Genomic DNA, 6,382 nt, shown 5'->3' with positions numbered 1-6,382 from the left:
TTGCAGAATTTCACTACAACACTAGAGAATCAAAAAATATAAATAATGTTTAAAATAAGTCCTGAAATAGGAAAAAAATGGAATGTTTCTAAGTGTTTATAATCAACATTATCCTGATACCAAAAAAGATGAAGATAAGTCTTCATGAAAAATACAAGAAAATTACAGACCAATATCCTCAATGTAGAGGTAAAAATTCTTTGAAAAATACTGACAAATAGATTTCATGATCAAAATCACACACACAAACATATATAGTCAATAAGTTGTCTGTCTTCATTCTAGAGATACTGGGATGGTACAATGTACATAAATCACTGTTGTCTTTCACATATATGAACTCAAGAAAGAAATAACAGGATCATTTTTAAAATGTAAGAAAAGCCTATATCACAATACAACACACATTCATGATTAATATAATTATAGCCATCATCATGCTAAATGTAGGAAAACTTGAAAGAATCCCACTAAGATCAAGAGCAAAATAAGGATGTTTATTCACTTCACTGTATAGTTAAGTATAGTGTTTGAAGGTTTAGCTAGGACAATAAGAAAAGCAAAGTAACTAACAGGAATACAAATTGAAAGATAAGTAGTCGATACCTCTATTTGTGGAGGATATTAAAATTCTTAGAAATGAAAAATACTTTGATCAATATGGCATGCTAGAAAACTAACACTGAAATCGGTAGCCTTCTTAAATACCTATGAGAACACACTGAAGAACAAATCAGAGAAACAATCACAAGTCACAAAATGTTCTGAGAATAAACATAACTAATGAAAGACCTGCCAATGAAAACTTTAAAGCACTGTGGTGGTTTTAATGAGAAAGACCTCCAAGGGCTCATATGTTTGAATGCTCAGTCACCAGGGATTGACAGAATCGAAAGGGTTAAAACAATTAGGAGGGAGGCCTTCTTGGAGGAATATGTCACTTGCAGGTGGGTTTGAGGTGTCAAAAGTCCAGGCCAAGCCCACTTTCTCTGCCTGTGGATCAGGAGGCAGATCTCAGTTATTGCTACTAGTGACTGTCTGCCTGCTGCCATACTTCCAGCCACGATGGTAATGGACTAAACCTCTGAAATTGTAAGCAAGAGTTCAATTAAATGCCTGTTTGTTTTTTATTTTGGTTTTGGTTTTTGGTGAGAGTTGCCTTTGTCATGGTGTCTCTTCAGGGCAACAGAACAGTGATTAGAATGAAGACAGGCACTATAGACAGAAGTTTGTGCAGATAATAGAAGATAGAAATACCTCTCTTATTCAGGAATTATGAAGATCAATTTGTGAAAATGGCCATTCTGCCACATGCATCTTACAGAATCAATTAAATGCAAAATAAACCAAAAAACAAAAACAAGAAACAAATAAAAAATTAAAAACCACCAACATAAACAAACAAACAAACAAGTAAATAAATAAATAAAACTCGGGACTTTTCTTCACAACATAAAAAAAAGTTACAAATTTATATGGAGGCATATAAGCAAAGATAGATAAAGAATGCTGTAGGAGGTATCACCACATCTGATCTCTAGTTATACTACAGAGCCACTGCAATAAAAACAACATGATACTGGTATAAAAGCAGACATAAAAATCAGTGGAGTAGAACAGAGGACCCAGATGTAACACCACATATGTAGGTACGTGATCTTTGAAAAAGACATTTGAAATATATATTTGAGGAAAGATAGCATCTTTAGCAATTGATGCTATGCAATTTGGATTTTAAAGTTTAGAAAATGAACCTTTGCAAAAACTCAATGTAAATGGATAAAGGACCTCATTTAAGACCTGATATCATGAAACTGTTGGTGGAAAAAATTCATATATATATATATATATATATATATATATATATATATATATACACATATATGAATAAGTGTATATATACTTAAAAGCAAATGTATATATGAATAATATATATATACTTAAAAGCAAATGTAAAGGCTTTTCGAATAGGAACACAGTAGCTCTGGGAATCAGAGCAACCATTGACAAAAGGGATACCATGAACTTAATACATTCCTATGTGGCAAAGGAAACTGATAATCAGGTGAAGATACAGAGCAGAGAATAGGAGTAAATCTTTACTATCTGTACATCAGACAGAGGAGTACTGTCTTGGACATAAAATATATTTTAAAAATTATGATGAATATGAACCCTCACAGCCCAGTTAAAATGAACTATGGGAGGGCAACAAGCAGGCTAACCATAGATCAACATCTTTACATCCAGTCTTCCAATTCCAATTTCCTGTCTTATCTCCCAATCTGTAGAATACAGACTGCTATGGCCACACCCCCATCTCCATGGGTCACACATATTTTCCTTTCCTAACTTCCTTCCTACAACTCATTTCTTTGTTCTAGCTCCCACTTTTAGCATACACTCCTTGTAAACCTACAAGCCACTTGAGGCGGGAAAACAGAAATGATAATTGTAGATCTTCACTTTTCCCAGCATTCACCAAGTCCAATGTTTTAGTCTCATCCTCAGTTCTGTAGTAAACTACCTGGTTTGTTCTCTTTTTATTCTCTGCCCCATATTCCCAAGGAAGTAATCACAAGAAAAATCTGTCAAGAAGACATTGCAATTCTTTTTTATTGTTTTCAACTTTTTTTATTAGATATTTTCTTTAATTACATTTCAAATGCTATCCCGAAAGTTCCCTATACCCTTCCCCTGTCCTGCTCCCCTAACCACCCACTCCTGCTTCTTGGCCCTGGCATTCTCCTGTACTGAGGCATTTAAAGTTTGCAAGATGAAGGGGCCTCTCTTTCCAATGATGGCCGAATAGGCCATGTTCTGCTACATATGCAGCTAGAGACACGAGCTCTGGGGTTACTGGTCAGTTCATATTGTTGTTCCACCTATAGGGTTGCAGACTCCTTCAGCTCCTTGGGTTCTTCCTCTAGTTCCTCCATTGGGGGCCCTGTGTTCCATCCTATAGATGACTGTGAGCATCCACTTCTGTATTTACCAGGCACTGGCATAAACTCATACGAGACAGCTATATCAGGGTCCCTTTAGCAAAATCTTACTGGCATATGCAATAGTGCCTTGCAATTCTTAACATCTCTACATCACTCACAAATACACATAAATTCATAAAAGAAACACCATTACATTTTTATACCTTAAACAGCATGGTGATAGTGGAAAACTTCAATACCCCATTTTCACCAATAGACTGGGCACACAGCTGAACAGAAAATGCAAGACCTCCTGATGTTATAAACCACATGTATCTAATAGATATTTACAGAGCATATCACAAAAACACAAAAGAAATACCTTATCAGCACTTCACAGAATGTTCTCCAAAATTAACCATATACTCAGACACAAAGCAATTCTTAACAGATACAAGAAAACTGACATAATATCCTGTATCTTAACTGGCCACCATGGATTAAAACTAGATGTAAACAATAGAACAATAGAAAGTTTACAAAATCATGGAAACTCAACAACTTTCCTAAATAATAGTAAAAAATGGAGCAAGAATTAAGAAATGAATTAAAGAATTTCCAAATTGAATTAAAATGAACAGACGACTCCCAGAAAAGAAAGATAGAATGAAGTAATTCTAAAAGGTAAGTCCATAGCTCTAAGTGCCTACATAAGAAAATTGGTGAGATATGCTAGTAACTTAACAGCTCGTATGAAAGTTCTAGAACAAAAGGCAGAAATCACACCCAAAAGGAATAGATGAAGAGAAATAATCAAACTCAGGGCTCAAATTATATTTTTAAAAAACACCGAAACTCAAAATGACATAAATAAATAAATAAATGAAAAAAAAAAAAAAAAACGAACAATCAATGAAACAAATACTTGAGCCATTAAAATTGAGAAACCCTTACCCAAATTTAGATATGAAGGGAGAATATCCAAATTAACATGATTAGCAATGAAAAGAGGAACATAAATACAGAAACAAGGAAATTCAGAGAATCCGGAGAGCTCAAAAATCTCAAAATCAAGAAAACAAATAAGGTGAGTGGGTAGGGGAGCACCCTCAGAGAGGGAGGGGGAGGGGGAGGGGAAGAAGATAGGGGTTTTGTGGAGGAGAAATTGGGAAGGAGGATAACATATGAAATGAAAATATATAAAATAACCAATAAAAATGGGGTGCAGATATAAACAGAATTCTCAAAAGCTGAACCTCAAATGACTGAGAAATAAAGAAATGCTCAATATACTTAGCATTTCATGGAAATGCAAATCAAATACATTATGATTTTTATGTCACTTGTCAGAAATGGCTAAGATCAGCCAAACAAGTAACAGCTTGTGCTGTTGAGGACATTAAGGGGAACATTCATACATTGCTGGTGGGAGTGTAAATTTATACATTCACTATAAATCAGTGCAGCAGTTGCTCAAGACAATGGGAACCGAATAACCCCAAGATCCAGCTATACCATTTGTAAAAATATACCCAAATGATGATTTGTCCTACCAAAAAAAAAACAAGACAAAACAGTTGCTTAACCATCTTCATTGCTGCTGTATTCATAATAGCCAGAAACTGGAAACAACCTAGATGTCTTTCAATAGAAGAGTGGATAAGAAGATGTGTTATTTATGCAATGAAATCTTTCTCAGCAGCTAAAAAATAAACAAAATTCATGGGCAAGCTAATGGAACCAAAAAAAAAAAAAATCATTCCAGATGAGTTAATCAGATCCAGGAAGATAAATATGGTATGTAAACCCTTTATGTGGATATTAGCTGCTAAATTAATGATAACCAAGCTATAATTCACAGAATAACAGGTTAGGTATAGATTACGGGACCAGGTGTAGGAAATAGAATAGATACTTATGGATGGAGGTCTGAAATAAGATGACCATATGGAGAGGGAATCAAAAGAGGGAATTCAGGGAGAGACTGCCAAAATTCCTGGTTATTTGAGGTCTAGTATGGAAACAGAAGGCATAATCCTAAATTATATACATATAAATAGTTGATCTAAACAAAATCACTAAAAAATGGAGAAACAGTCAATATGCCATCTCTTGTCACCAAATGAAATGTCCTGTAACAATTCTGGGTTACATCTAATTGAATTTTTGGTCAAGAGAGTCCCATGGGAATCCCCAGACAACCAAGACTGTTGTCCAGACTACAGGTTGTAGCTGGCCTTTGTCTAATCTTTTAGGTTCTTTCTTCTACCCTTCTCAATCCTTTTTCTTCCACCCTTTCAACCCTCTAACACTAGATAAGAGATAAGTGAGGAGAGATGCAAGGAAATAGACTCTTGGATATAGTCAAGAGTTGGAAGGGGTGAACATGGTTTTAAACTACTTCCTGGTTACTAGGGGCACTGGGTTCCTCAGCAGATCCTCCCTATATAACACAGAAGTTTTGCTTGGTCTCTCCTCCTCCTCCTCCTCCTCCTCCTCCTCCTCCTCTTCCTCCTCCTCCTCCTTTGTGCATGACTATTTAACAAACCATAACCAACAACCACCAACACCCAATCAGCAACCCACCAATCTTCTCTGGGACATAGCATTTTATACCCTCTAAAAAAAATACCTAGAATTCCAAATGTCACACAATGACAGAAACTATATGCAGCTGGCAAAATCCTGCTCCTCCTAGACCACAAAGCAAATCATAGTCAGCTGTGTGGACAATCTAAAACAGCCCTATACCCCACACCTTGAATTAAAATGAAAACATAGTCTTATAATATTCCTATGCTTTTTAAAGAAACCAAAATTCCCAAATTGATACTACAATAGGTTGTTCTCCACAAATTGACAGCAAGAACCCATTGCAGAAGACATGTCCTACACAAATCCTTGAACATGGAGAAATTGAACTAGCTACATAGAGAGTTTACCCCTACATGCTAGATAGAATCTTTGGTGCAAACATGTCCTTTACATGCTAGCAAAGGAAAAATGTAAACACCAACCCAGTCACAAAACCTTTGCTGTAGTTTCCTGCCTGCAAGATATGCTAGTGCAATGGTGGCTCAAAGCATGTGGGAATAACCAACCAATATCTGGACTGACTAAAGGTTCACTCCACAAGATAGAACCCATATTGAAACTGTGTGAGTGTCCCAAGAACCTGAACCTCAATAGCACATGGACTTAGGGTAAGTTTACAGTTTTATAAATAAAACTGTAGTGATAAAATAACTCTTAGTAATATTGTGCTATATCATATATCAACACCATGTTCAGTTATTATTGGAGAAGCTTTTTTCTGCAGAAGATGAGAACAAATGTAGACCAACAAGACAGACATTATGGCATGAAGGAGTGGTGGCATGAATGGAGGGAATGAGGGAGGGAGAGATGGAGATGTGTGTGTGTGAGAGAGAGAGAGAGAGAGAGAGAGAGAGAGA

Source organism: Mus pahari, chromosome 13, assembly GCF_900095145.1.
Source record: "Mus pahari chromosome 13, PAHARI_EIJ_v1.1, whole genome shotgun sequence".
In the NCBI taxonomy this organism is placed as follows: Eukaryota; Metazoa; Chordata; class Mammalia; order Rodentia; family Muridae; genus Mus; species Mus pahari.
This window is presented reverse-complemented; position numbering follows the sequence as displayed.